The sequence below is a fragment of the Lygodium microphyllum genome, chromosome 1 (assembly GCF_053477565.2).
Source record: "Lygodium microphyllum isolate KBCC chromosome 1, Lygodium_microphyllum_v1.1.10, whole genome shotgun sequence".
NCBI lineage: Eukaryota > Viridiplantae > Streptophyta > Polypodiopsida > Schizaeales > Lygodiaceae > Lygodium > Lygodium microphyllum.
The window spans coordinates 200,151,759-200,166,513 of NC_141135.1; the positions used below are offsets into that span (position 1 = coordinate 200,151,759).

At 43.2% G+C, this 14,755-nt stretch overlaps 1 pseudogene; it reads left to right on the forward strand.

Moving 5' to 3' along the window:
• Positions 1–215: 215 nt before the first annotated feature.
• On the forward strand, positions 216–14,480 carry LOC148042154 (Golgi SNAP receptor complex member 1-2-like; annotated as a pseudogene).
• The last annotated feature ends 275 nt before the right edge of the window (positions 14,481–14,755 follow it).

Below are 14,755 nucleotides of genomic sequence, written 5' to 3' on the forward strand. Positions count from 1 at the left end.
CATGTGGAACCGGATGGATCCTTGCTAACATCTTGATTGGATATTCGATAGTAGACATATCTTCCTGAGAAAAAATTAACATGTATATCTTACTGGCTTGCAGTATGTAAAGAGCAGTCCACTTCTCTGGCAACACCTGCTTTTTGTTTTGCTGATGGAGGATTTGTACTCAGATTGGAGAATAAAGAAAAGGGAATGCAGCTGACCACAGCGGCATGAAGCTTGACGAGGCTAATTACATTCTCAAGTATGGATCTCAGGAGGTTGAACTTCTGTCTGAATGCTGGTCAATGATACTTTTTTGGAATCTGTGAATCAAGGTCCATGGGAAGGCGACAAGTTTTAGAAGGGAAGGAGATGACACAATGTGGCTGGAGTATGCAGGGCAATGCTTCAATTGTCGAGTGATCTCGTTGGGGTCATCAGTGGCAGAGTCTTAAATCTAAAAGGATCACTTCAGGAAAAACAGATCCAATTGTGACAGAAGCACACAAAGGTAACACAGCAGCGTCTCAGGAGGGCGGGAGCTGATCGAGATGGGGGAAGCATTTTGACAGGAATTGTGCTTGTTGGTGGCATGTTCCAGTTGGTGTCTGAGTTTCGTGGCAGGACAGGAGATTTCTTCTACATGGCACCTAAGCTGCTGTATCTGCGGATTTAGCTTCTTATCATAGGCACGATGATGACGTAATGTCAAATAAGCAAAGGAGCTGAACTTGCCAGTCTTCTTATTTTTCTAAGGCGGTATAACTACAGCTTCTTGTCAAGAGTAGTTGGCAACTTCTTTGTTGGAATTCACTTGGCAAACAATATAGTGATCTTTGGCATCAAAAATTGAGATTTTCTTGTTAGCCTCTTGCCTTGCAACATCTTGAACCCCGTGTTCAGTAGCTCTTGCACAAATTCTACGACATTTCTGGTGAACCCGACGTGAATGCGTTGTGTCAATTTCCAGCAAGATGGGAGACTCGCAAGAAGATATGACATGCGAGAATGTCATGAAGCATCTGTTTCAGTCGTTTACATCCTATATGCAGCAGCAATCACACGGAAACACGATAGTGATGCCATGGATGCCTTGAAGGCAGTCCAACAGGAGATGAAGCAGTTCAACGGCCAACAAGTTTCAACTCACCTGCATTTGTATGAAGAAAATATGAAGTTTGTTGGGGTTTCTCAAGACGTTTGGAGCTGCTACTTCTTGTTGATCGTGGTTCGCGCGCTTGAGGTCCGAATTTCAGAAATTCAAGGAACACATGCTGGTTGGACAGAGTTTAAGAAGGCATTAAAAGATGAATATTTCCTGGAGGATACAAGTCTTATGAACCACAGGAATTTCTTAGCATGGATTTCTATGCCTAATAAGGGACTTTCAGTTATACTGCCCTTCTGCGAGAGTTCGAGAGTCGCTATGATCAGTTGCACGGGACTGAGCAGCAAGATTTGGAGATGCAGAAGGTGGAATTACTTTTACAAGCTGTTGATGCTGATTTACAGGAAAAGTTGGATGATCTTTTGGAAGATCAAGCTACCGATTCAGGCTTAAAGACCGAGTGGAGACATGTCATGGATGTTGTGAATGCGCTTGTTAAGAAGCAGCGTAGGAGGGTACGCTTGCATCGTAATACAAGATCTGCTTCTGAAAAATCCTTGGAGACCTCTACTTCTACCCCTGCTGCAAGTTCTATGCCCTAGCCTACTCCTCCTGTTGTAAATCCATCAGATCCTACTGCTCCAGTGCCCTTTTCAGTAGATGATGTTATTAAAGGCTTGGCAGATTTGATGATAGAGGCAGTCAAAGCTGAAGTTAGGAAGTTAAAAGAGCAACTTATGCCAGTACCTGTTGTAGCACCTGCTCCAGTGGACTGCTTTCCCAGTTGGCCAAAGAAAAGGGAGATGATGTATTTGGTGCGATAGTATAGAGCACCAACACTGCAGAGATTGTGATGCTTTTCAAGAAGCGCGTAAGAAGAACATAGTGTTTTGGGGACAAGATGGGAAAATATGGCTGACAGAGACTGGTGCTCCTCTTGACACGAACTTTGGTAAGGGAGGCATGAAGAAGCTCGTTGATGATATGGTTGCACGATCAACTTATGTGAGTGTTAGAGGAGATGCTTCAGCTTATGGAGTCCAGCTTGAGTAGAAATCAGATGGAGACTCTGCCTTATGGTCCTCTGCCTTGGAGATAGCGAGAAGAGGGAAAGTTCAAGAATCCACTATGACTTGTGTGGGCTCCAGCATTCGAGGAGAAACGAGATGGGATTCTCCTGTTGACAGGTATTCTATTTTTTCTTATATGGCAAAAACACAAGGTTTAGATGCCATGGTTGAGGAAAAGAGAAGAAGAGATGAGGAGGGTCTCAGCACCTCCAAAAAGACTAGAGGGGGTGACTTTGTTTCACCACCTGCTACAGCTCCACCTATGACGAGTTCTCCAGCACAATCAGGTCCTGAACAACCTATGACAGACAAACAGATGAAAGAAAAGAGGCAACCAAGAAAGGAGCCAGGATTCAAGCTCTTGTCAGACCTTGACATGCAGACGGATATGAGTAAGATTTTTCATGAAAGAATTTTAAATAGTGAAGTCACTTTTACTGTTGGTGAAGCTCTTGGGATTGCTAGAAGAGAAATACAGGATCAGATGTAGGATCTTTTGCGGAGGAAATGACATGCAATGGAAGGACCTGCTTTACAGGGGTTATGGCATGGAGCTCTTGGGGAAGAGTAAGATGATGCAGTGATGGTTGAGAATGCTTCTGTCAATCGACAGTTGGAGAAAATAGTTCAGCCTATGCAGTATGAGGATGATGATACCCCTATCCTCATTCCTCGCATCCATTTTTCACGTAGTCATTGAGCTAGAACAACCACTGAGACGGTGGTAAGGATTGGAGAGAAACAAATTCCTTTGGTCGCTTTAGTCGATCATGGTTCCGAGATTAATCTTATTGCTCGAGGTGTTTATGAGAGTGGCAAGTGGCCTATGGATGCAGAGCATGGCTGGCGCATGAGAGCAGCCAATAATACTTCTAGTGATATGTATGCTGCTTGTCCAAGCATCAGAATTTCTATTGGCAATGTTGAAGAGGATTATCATTGCTTTGTTCAGGATTCTTGCTCTTATCCGATTATTCTTGGACAGCCTTTCATTACAAAAGCAAGAATGGAGACGAAAGTGATGGATGATGTCTCAGCCTATGCATGGATACGCAGTAAGGATGGTATGAGAGCTGTTCAGTTTATGATTGTTGGAGTAAATCATCCGAGAAATAGGGACTCCTTGCGTGAGGCACCACTACCTGCGAAGGAGCTGGATTTTCATTAGGTACCGCTGTCTTACGAGATGACAGTGGTACAGAGCGGAGAAAAGACGATATCTCGCCTCCTGGAAGCCAGTCTTTCTCCACTAATTTTTTTTGTTTTTCTTCAGATAGTTCGGTGAGTTATCAGAAAATTTTAGATTTGTCTAGAGCTGCCAGACAGTACATTGGTCGTAAGGAGAAAGAGTTGAAGATTGCAGGTATTTTGCAAGCAGAAGAGCATGTGGATGGGCTATATGATGGAATGTCTTATGCAGATACTTTGTCTGAGATGAAATATATGCTGAAAACTGATGTATGTAAGGGTTCAAGGATCATACCAGTGCAAACCTTGGATACGTATCAAGAAATTTCTGATTTTATGCTGAAAACAAAGTCAGAGGCTGAGAAAACTCAGCAAACCAAGTCTTTGGCTGATCTTGATCAGCTTTCAGAGTTGCAGAGGGCTGAAACCTTTCAGCCAGTAGAGTTAAATGCTGGAATAGTTCAGCATATAGAGTATGAGGCTGCATCATAGCAGTCCACAGAGCAGAGGGCTGAAACCTTTCAGCCAACAAAGTTTAATGCTGAAGAATTTCAGCATACAGAGTTTTAGGCTACACCCATGCAATCCATAGAGCAAAGGGCTGAAATCTTTCAGCCAACCAACAGAGTTGAGAGTTGCTAAAAAATTGCAGAAATTGCAGCAAAGAAGAGAGTGCTTGACTGATGCCAAGGTTGACACGAAGTATAAAACAATTGATAAGAAGGTTAAGCCGGTCAGGGCTGCCTCCTCCTGATAGTGATGAGCAGATGGAAAAAGCTATGAAGCAGCCTATGTTGAGAGATCCTTCAAATATTGGACATGAATTTACAACTGAAACTCTTGCAGAATTGAAGATTCGAAATGATGATTTCTTGCTTCCAATGGAAAAAGAATGTTTCAGAGAGATGCTTGGACGACATGGTAAGGCATTTGCTTTCTTTCCTCATGAAATTGGCTGCATTAGTCCCGAATTGGTTGCGCCTATGGTCATCTTCACCGTTCCTCATGTGCCATGGAATATACGTCCTATACCTGTGCCTAGAGCACACTTGCCAAAGTTGATAGAGTTGCTGAATGAGAAGATTAAGATGGGAATTTTGGAACCCTCTTCTGCGCTCTATTCTAACATGTGGTTTACTTTACCAAAGAAGAATGGAACCTTGAGATTTATTTAGGATATGCAGCCTGTGAATAGAGTGACAATCAGGAATGTGGGAACAGGACCAGTTGTGGATGAGTTTGCTGAGGCTTATGCAGGACGAGCCATCTATTCCCTAGGTGACTTGTATTCTGGTTATGACCAATTTCAGTTTGCCTTGGAAAGCAGGGATATTACCACTATGCAGACACCTATTGGTCTTGTGAGGATGTGTACCTTGCCTCAAGGTGCCACCAACTCAGTTGCTCATATGATGAATGCTATGCATAAAGTTCTGCGAGACTATATTCCGCAGTATACCATGCCTTTCTTAGATGATGTGCCTATTAAGGGCTGTGCAAAAGAAGAAAAGAATGAGAGTCTTGATTTGTGAGGATGTAGACAGTTTGTGGCTGAACATTTGGTTGCTTGTGAGCAAATATTGACACGATTAGAGGAGGTGAATTTGACTCTTTCAGGGCTGAAATCTGTCTTTGGTGTTAATGAAGTCATCATAGTTAGGCATATGGTTGGTTATTATGGCAGGAAGCCTTCACCTGCAAAGGTGAATGCCATAAGTAGGATTGCAGAGTATTGCTCGACTACTTCAGAGGTGTGGAGATTTGTGGGAGCTTGTGTATTTTACATGATTTGGATTCCTCATTTTGCTCACATAGCAGATGTTCTCTATCAGTTGCTTCGAAAGGGGCAGAAGTTTCATTGGGATGAGAAGCATTGGAAAGCCATGCGTAAACTCAAGAAGCTGTTGCAGTCAGCTCCTACTCTTTGCAAGGTGGATTATCAGTGTGGACGGCCAATCATGTTGACAGTTGATACCAGCCCTATTGGCATAGGTTAGGCAGTGGGACAAGATGATGCTGATGAGAACAAATATGCAATCCACTTTGGAGCTAAAGTTCTTAATGAGCGGCAGAGAAGATATCCGCAAATTAAAAGAGAGTTGTGGGGAGTAGTCATTGCACTCAAATGTGATAAAGAGTATTTTATTGGTGCTCCAGTTGTTGTGAAAACAGATTGCTTGCCTTTGCTTGGCATGATTACTAGCTGTTCGACTCCAGATATAGCGATGCTTCGATGGATTGCCTACATCAAATCATTGAATCCAAAATTTCGACACATAGCAGAAAAAGATAATCCAGTTGCTGACATGCTGTCTAGAGCAAGATATGAGGATGAGGAGTCGTTGCTTGCAGAAGATGATGAGACAGAGTTTGCAGCTCTGTCCTTGTTCATGATTGTCATGTATCTACTGTTGAAGCCTTTACTGAAGAACTCTATGTTGGCGCGAGTGGCTGCAAATTGGTCAGTATCTGAGTTCATTGACTCGAAGAGCTGATTGGACAGATGATGCATTCAAGAAAATCAGAAGAAAGGCTTATGGGTATTTCTTGAAAGATGGTTTTCTTTGGAAGCACCCAAAGAAGAGAGGCGGCCTACCCTTGAGAGTAGTTTGTGAGGCAGCGATGCAGATACAGATTATGTGAGAGTTTCATGAGAGTTCTTGGGCTGGACACAGAGGTGCGTGGGCTACCTATGAGAAAATCAAAGAAAGATACTAGTGGAAAGGGATGTATAAGGATGTTTCCCACTTTGTGGAGACTTGTAGGGACTATCTGCTCTACTCTTTAGTGTGGCATTGCAATGAGTTGCATCTGACCTATCCGCTATGTATGCATTATAAGTGGGTGGTTGACTTGGTTACTTTGCCAGTGGGAATTTGGCAGATGAGATATCTTGTCTTGGCCAGGGAGGATCTTACAAACTATGTTGAAGGCAGATCTTTGTGGACGAAGACCACCACTATAGTATGTAAATTCTTGTTGGAAGAAATATTTTGCAGATATGGATGTATAGGCAAGATTACTGCTGATCGTGGAGAGCTAGATGCAGATGAAGCTAGAGAATTTTTCTCACGGCTTGGGATTAAGTTGGCTCTTACTACTGCCTATAATCCAGAGGGGAATGGCAAGAGTGAAAGAGGGCATCCGTCGATAGTTAAGGCATTGGCAAAAGCTTGTAGAGGTCAGATTGGAGATTGGCCGAGATTACTACCTTTTGCATTGTGGGCAGACCGCTCTACACATAGCGTGACTACTGGATATATGCCTGCAAAATTGATGTATGGGAAGAAACCTGTCATGCCTACTGAAATTTGTGCTCTCACGTGGAGTGCTCTTCCTTGGCATGAGAATTTATCAAGAGAGGAGCTTCTAGCTCTTTGGATTCGTCAACTAGAGAGAAGGGCAGAAGATGTGCAGTTAGCAGTTGATCGTTTGAAGGCAGCTCGACTCAGAAACAAGGACAGGTTTGGTTTGAGACATCGCCTGTGGCCTAGAGCCATAAAAGAGGGAGATTGGGTTCTAGTCTACGACAGTAGCCTAGAGAATCAGCATAGTAGCATGAGAAAAATGGTTCAAAGATGGTTTGGACCGTATGAGGTGAAACAAGTTTTTGACAATGCTACCTATGAGTTGGCTGAATTGGATGGGACGGTATTGAGGGTGCCCATTGCTGGAAAACAAGTCAAGATTTTCAAGAGAAGAGAAGATAAAGAGTATGCACTTGAAGCATTGGCAGAAGAAGAGCAGTCAGAAGAAATTCTAGCAGAAGCAGAGAATATGGATGATGTAGCTGATGGAGAAACAGGTCTAACGGAGACTCATGAAGAACTGGACCTATTTGTGGACTTAGATGATCATGGATAATTGGCTCATCCAGAGGATGCGCAAGTTTAGAGGGGGTGGATGTCGTGATGCTGCACATCCAAGCCGTAAACACCTCTATTTTTGTTGTGCATCTGTGTTATCTTTTCACGTGTGTTTCATTGTGTTTGATTGCTACATTATCTTTCCATCCTTTTCAGTACTCGCATCCAATGTACATACTCCACTTGTGTGTTTGTGTTTGCGTGTGTTTCTATTTGTGTGCATGTTGTATGTGTGTCAGAAAAATATGAAAAACTGATGCCAAAGAATATTATCATGTTGTCAATTTCAATGATGAACTCCAAGAAAAGTGCAGGAAACCGTGGAATCAAAGAAAGCTTTGTAGAAGCTGACATTTAAGCTATGAAGACAAAGGTTGCACGTGAACAAGGCCAACGTAACATGCGGGACAATGAAGCAGAAACTGTTTTTACTGGTTTGTCCCAACTCAACACTGTGTTGTGGAATGCAATGCTCATAGCATATGTAGAGCAGGGACAAGACAAGATATCTCTAGAATTGTATCGCCATATACAAGAGGAACATGCAATTCAAGATGAGATTACATTGATGGCTGTTCTGCAAGCCTGCTGTGGAGTAGAAGAATTAGAGGCTTGTAGGAAACTGCAACTTTGATGCTGTATCTACGGCTTATGAGATGAACATAGCCCTTGCCACTTCTCAATGATAGTGCATTACGAGATGTCAAAATTCCACCTGGACCAAGGCTTCTGATTCTAGACTATGTTAAATGGCTTTGGCAGGAGTCCTCTAATTCAAGCTCGAAACTTTGCAGTAATGATAGGTGTAAATTCAAGAATACCATGTGCAATGAAAAGAGTTCGTGGTGGCGTGGAAGATGTTCAGAACAGCATGGTAGCTACCTTTGGATCTGGGGCTATGTTCTCTATTGTCAGTGGTGTTGAGATGACAAGCTCAACACATGCGGACATTGATGATGGACCGCCTGGTTAGATGGGTCCACACGTCTACACTTAGCACGTTGGTGGTCATTATGACTCTCACATGGCCACTGACTCATTACTTATTATATTCAGGTTGTTACACCTATTTACAGCTGGCATAGTTATAGCGCCAGTCGACTAGTGTAGTCGGTTATGCATTGTTTGACTTAGTAGGCCACTTTCCTTTTATGTTGTATCTTATCTATACTTGGTGTACAATTGTAAAGAGTGTGGAAGAAGAAGAAGAAACCAGCAAGAAAACGTTTTGGCCTCCATCTCTCTTCTTGTCTCTTGAGTGAGCTTCTCCTTGTGCATTCTGTGTGTGTTCGACGCAGCATCTTGAGCAACCCCCTCCACCACGCGATTCTTGACATGGTATCAGAGCCGCGCCATTGAGAGAGGCTGATTTCGAAGGTTGAAGTGAAGGAGAAGAAGCAAGGTTCGAGCAAGCAAGCTACGGGTAAGAATCTCTCCCATTCTTCCACTCCTTCTCTTGGATAGTGCCTGTGGAGGCACCGGAAGCAGGGCAGAGCAAAAATCTCAGATTGCAGTGAGATTTGGTGTGCGCAAAGAGCGTTGTATATTCTACAGATACAGCCCTTTAGGGCTATTCCGCAGAGATTTTGGGCGTTTGAGGCCGTTTTAGGGCCCGTTTTAGAGCCGCAAGGTTGCGGACAGCAGTTTCGGGGTACACAGTGACTTCGACTGTATTGACCGAACGTGGATGCGCAGGTTACAGATTTCAGATCTGTAAGTTCAAAGGTGTTTACCAGTGAGTAAACACAAGGTTTATCTGCAAACTGATTGCAGATTGCATGTATTGTTGAGCAGATAGTGGAAAAGGCTGTCTGGTGAATTGCTGTGTACTACAGGTCGAGGGTTGCAAAAGATTTGCTTGCTGTTTGGTATTATTATTGTGATAATGGTAGAGAATAGTGGAAGCCCCATCATTGAGAAGCTCGACAAGAACAACTACCCTTCATGGAAGTTCCGTGTCACGAACTTTCTTATTGGAAAAGGCCTCTACGAGTTCGTTTCAGGTGAAGAAAAGGAGCCGGAGGTGAGTGATCCTCCAACTGCAGAAGAGACAAAGGCACGAAAGGAATGGAATGCAAAAGACAAGAAGGTCATGTATTGGTTGTCTGCAGTAACTGACAATAACATGCTGGAACACATTAGAAATGCAGAGAATGCATATGCAGCTTGGACCATACTTGAAAGTATGTTTTCTGTAAATACAAAGGCACGAAAGATTCAACTCAAGCAAGAGTTGAATACATTAAAGAAAGGGAAGATGTCTATCAATGAGTATGCACTGAAGGTAAGAAGCATTGCAGATGCATTGGCAGCGATTGATGCAATGCCCGATGATGATGATTTGGTGTCGTCTACCTTGGGTGGACTTAACAATGAAAAGGCTTGGAAGTCTTTTGTAACTTCCGTATATGTCAGAAAGCCATTTCCAGATTTCGATGAATTGGTCTCTCTTATGATCACTGAAGAGATCAACATGCAGAGTGAGACATCTGAAAGAAGTGGTGAACAGGTCCAAGCTTTCTACTCCAGTTCTGGAAGGGGACATGGCAGGTTCTCTTCAAGAGGCCGTGGTGCAGGACGTGGTAGTGATAACCAGCAAAACAGATTGAATCAGCAATTTGGCGATATGCAGGTTTCAGGAGGTCGTGGTAACTTTAGAGGCAGGGGGAGCTTTAGAGGAAGAGGTGGATGGCAGAACAGAGGTTCTAACAACTCTAGTATTGTGTGCCATTACTGTGGCAAAACAGGTCATATTGCAGCCCAATGTTATGCTAAGAGAGATGATATCCGCAGTGGTAAGTTGCAGCAAGGAAACTATGCATCGTCTTCACGACAGAATGAAGACAAAAATGAACGTTTGTTCGTTATGCAGCATATGCTGAATGCTGTTACAGGAAAGGGAACACATGAAGATGTTTGGTATGTTGATTCAGGTGCATCCAATCATATGACCAGCCATGCAGAATGGTTTGGAGAGATGCTGGATTTGCAGAATGCAGGTTATGTGCAGACGGGTGATGACTCATGCCACCCAATTTCACACATTGGAAAAGTTCCCTTGTCCTTGCATGATGGTAAGACAAAGAGTCTTTCAGATGTATTACATGTGCCATCTATTACAAAGAATTTGGTATCAGTCGGTCAAATGGTAGAGCAAGGGCTGCAAGTCAGATTTAATGCAAAGGGCTGCTTTGTAGAAGACTTCAATGACAAGTGCAGGTTGGTAGCAAAGGGAAGTAGAGTTGGACGTATGTTCACTCTAGATGCTGGAATTCCTACTATGAATGCGGCTATGTATGCCAAAGGAAAAGGTGTTGTTGCAGACATTGAAATTTGGCACAAACGCATTGGACATGCAAATGTACAAAGGCTAAAATTAATGCAGTCCAAAGGGTTGGTTACAGGTTTGCCTACATTTAAAGTTGCAGAATTTCAGAAGGTATGTGAAGCATGTCAGTTTGGTAAGCAGGCAAGACAACCCTTTTCACATGATAGAGATGTAAGCAGAAAAATCCTTGATGTTGTGCATACAGACATTTGGGGGCCTACACAAAATGTATCTCTTGGAGGCAGTTCATACTTTGTCACATTCATTGATGATTGCTCTAGAAAGCTGTGGGTATATTTTATGAAGGAAAAGAGTGAAGCTTTTGAGCACTTTAGAACTTTCAAGGCTGCAGTTGAAAGAGAAACAGGCTTGAAAGTAAAGTGCCTGAGGTCAGATGGAGGGGGAGAGTACCTCTCAAATGAGTTCAGTGATTTTCTGAGGTCTCATGGGATAAAGAGACAGTTCACATGCAGGTATACCCCACAGCAAAATGGGGTTGCAGAAAGGAAAAACAGGCATATTGCAGAAGTTGCACGCGCCTTGATGGCTGAAAAGAATATGCCTAAGCATTTTTGGTCTGAGGCTGTTCATACTGCTGTTTATATTATGAACAGAACTCCCACAGCTGCAGTTCATGGTATGACCCCCGAAGAATGTTTTACAGGTAAGAAGCCTGATGTTTCACACTTGAAAGTATTTGGCTGCATTGCGTATGTTCATGTGCCAGATGAGTTGCGGAAGAAACTGGATCCAAAGGCTGAAAAGTGTATCTTTATTGGATACTCTTTAGAGCAGAAAGGGTATCGTTGTTACAACCCTGTCACATGTAAGTTCAGAGTGAGCAGGGATGTCATCTTTGATGAAATGAGCAGTTGGTATGCATCTAGTGGTGATGCATTGGATGTTGATGATGATCATGACACTCATGTGCAGGCTGAAGGGCAAGAATCATGGACTCTTAGTGGACCAGAGACATCATCTGGTAGTCCTTGGTCTGGGAGACTAAGGAGTACCTCTACATCTTCGAGTGCATCTAGTAGCACTACAGGTAAAGACAAAGGAAAGAATAAAGTGTCAGAAGGCATTGATGCAGTTCTTGATGGAGACTCCAGTGGCTCAGAGAGCTTGGATGATGAGCTTGGCATTCCTTCAGTGAGGACTCCAGGTGTGCAGAGAGCACGTGTTAATGCAAAGACTCCATTGAGTGATCCAGTGGTACGCAGGTCTAGCAGGGTGAAATACCCTGTTAAAAGATTTGGTTTTGAGGGTTATGCAGCTCACCATTATGCTTATATGGTGAAACTAGTTGAGGATGTTGAGCCCACATGTTTTGAGGAGGCTGTTGGTCATGCTCATTGGGATGCAGCAATGGATGAGGAGATGGTTGCATTAGAGGCCAATAAGACTTGGGATCTAGTATCATTGCCGAAGGGAAAGAAAGCTATTGGATGTAAGTGGGTTTATAAGATTAAGCACAATGCAGATGGTTCTATTAGCAGGTACAAAGCTAGGCTGGTTGCAAAAGGCTATGCCCAGACATATGGCATAGATTATGATGAAACCTTCAGTCCAGTTGCTAGGATGGCAACTGTCAGATGTGTGATTGCTTTGGCAGCAGCCAAAGGTTGGAGGTTGCAGCAAATGGATGTAAAGAATGCCTTCTTGCATGGTGATTTACAGGAAGAAGTGTATATGGATCAGCCAGCAGGTTATGAAGATTTAGAGCATCCCACGTATGTGTGCAGGTTGAAGAAGGCACTCTATGGGCTCAAGCAAGCACCTAGAGCATGGTCTGACAAGATCAGAGAGTATCTTCTTAATATTGGCTTTTATGTTTCTGATGCTGATCACTCACTTTATGTGAGAAAGGGAGATGCAGGTTTGGTCATCATAGTCATCTATGTGGATGACTTGATTATTACAGGTGATAGTGATAGTGGGATTGCTGAAGTCAAGGGTTGTTTAAAGATGAAGTTTGAGATGAAGGATTTAGGTGAACTAAGGTACTTCCTTGGCATTGAGGTGATCAGATGTGATGATGGTATATGGCTGTCCCAAAGACAGTATGGCTTGGATATGTTGTCCAAGTATGGTATGACAGCATGCAAACCACTTTCAGTCCCGTTGGAGCAAAATGTAAAGTTGAGTGCTGATGTTGGGGATGAGATAGAAGACCCTACTATGTTCAGGAGGATAGTGGGGAGTTTGATCTACATGACCATTACAAGGCCAGACTTGAGCTACGCTGTTGGTCTTGTGAGTCAGTTTATGCAAGTACCTAGAAAGCCACACTTGGATGCAGTGAGACGCATATTGAGATATGTGAAGTCCACATTACATTATGGGCTTTTCTATGAGGCAGGTACAGACGTACAGGTGTTTGGATACACAGATGCAGATTGGGCTGGTAGTATGTCTGATAGACGATCTACCAGTGGATACATGTTCTCTCTTGGTAGTGCAGCAGTTGCTTGGAGCAGCAAAAAGCAATCTACAGTTGCTTTGTCGAGTACAGAGGCTGAGTATAGAGGTGCTGTTGTTGCAGCATGTGAGGTAGTATGGCTGCAAAAGCTATTGGCTGATTTGGATGTCCAGGTGGAAGGTCCAGTTGTCATTTATTGTGACAACATGAGCAGTATACAGTTGGCTAGGAACCCTGTGTTCCATGCCAGGACAAAACATATTGAGGTACACTACCACTTTGTGAGAGAGAAGGTACTAGCAGGTGAGATTGACTTGGTGTATGTCAGCACACAGGATCAGATAGCTGACATCTTCACGAAGGCATTGGGTACAGAGAAGCTTCAAAAGTTTCGAAGCTTACTTGGAGTTGCAGAGATGCAGTTGAGCTTGAGGGGGAGTGTTGAGATGACAAGCTCAACACATGCGGACATTGATGATGGACCGCCTGGTTAGATGGGTCCACACGTCTACACTTAGCACGTTGGTGGTCATTATGACTCTCACATGGCCACTGACTCATTACTTATTATATTCAGGTTGTTACACCTATTTACAGCTGGCATAGTTATAGCGCCAGTCGACTAGTGTAGTCGGTTATGCATTGTTTGACTTAGTAGGCCACTTTCCTTTTATGTCAATCTCTCATCATATGCCAAGTTAGGGGGCTTGCTGGCGCATGGCGGATATGTGGAAAGTGTATCTGCACCTGATGGGCTTGGGGGAAACGAGTCTTGGAAGTCCATGGAGATGGAAATAGAATCTTTGTTGAAAATATTACTTGATGTAAACGACTCTATGAGTTGGGCTACTGCAGTAACAACTCCAACCACATCAGTAACTCAAAAGCTTGGTCGGCACAGGGATATACTTCATGAGTTTACTCAGGAATTTAGGAGGACATGAGGTCATATCACTTCATTGCGCGAACATGCAGAGCTCTTGACATCAGTTTGTAATGACATCAGTGAATATAAGGCTTCTGGCAGCTTATCACCTGGAGCAAGCTTACTGAGAGAGAGAGCAACTATACATGGAAATATTAACCAGATAGAAGAGGTTATTAGTCAGTCACAGTCTACAAAAGGAGCTTTAGCTTCTCAGCGGGGCATGTTTGTAGATATACAAGGGAAAGTAAAGCATCTTGCTGACCAGTTTCCAGTTATTCGTGGTGTACTGGGAGCTATAAAGAGGAAACGCTCAAAAGACACAATCATCTTGTCAGCTGTTATTGCTGCATGCACTCTTTTTCTTATCATTTATTGGCTATGAAAGTAACATGTGGAACCGGCTGGATCCTCGCTGACATCTTGATTGGATATTTGATAGCAGACATATCTTCCTGAGAAAAAATTAACATGTATATCTTACTGGCTTGCAGTACGTAAAGAGCAGTCCACTTCTCTGGAAACACCTGCTTTTTGTTTGCTGATGCAGGATTTGTACTCAGATTGGAGAATAAAGAAAAGGGAATGTAGCTTACCACAACGGCATGAAGCTTGACGAGGCTAATTACATTCTCAAGTATGGATCTCAGGAGGTTGAACTTCTGTGTGAATGCTGGTCAATGATACTTTTTTGGAATCTGTGAATTAGAGTCCATGGGAAGGCGACAAGTTTTAGAAGGGAAGGAGATGACACAATGTGGCTGGAGTATGCAGGGCAATGCTTCAATTGTCGAGTGATCTCGTTGGGGTCATCAGTGGCAGAGTCTTAAATCTAAAAGGATCACTTCAAGAAAAACAGATCC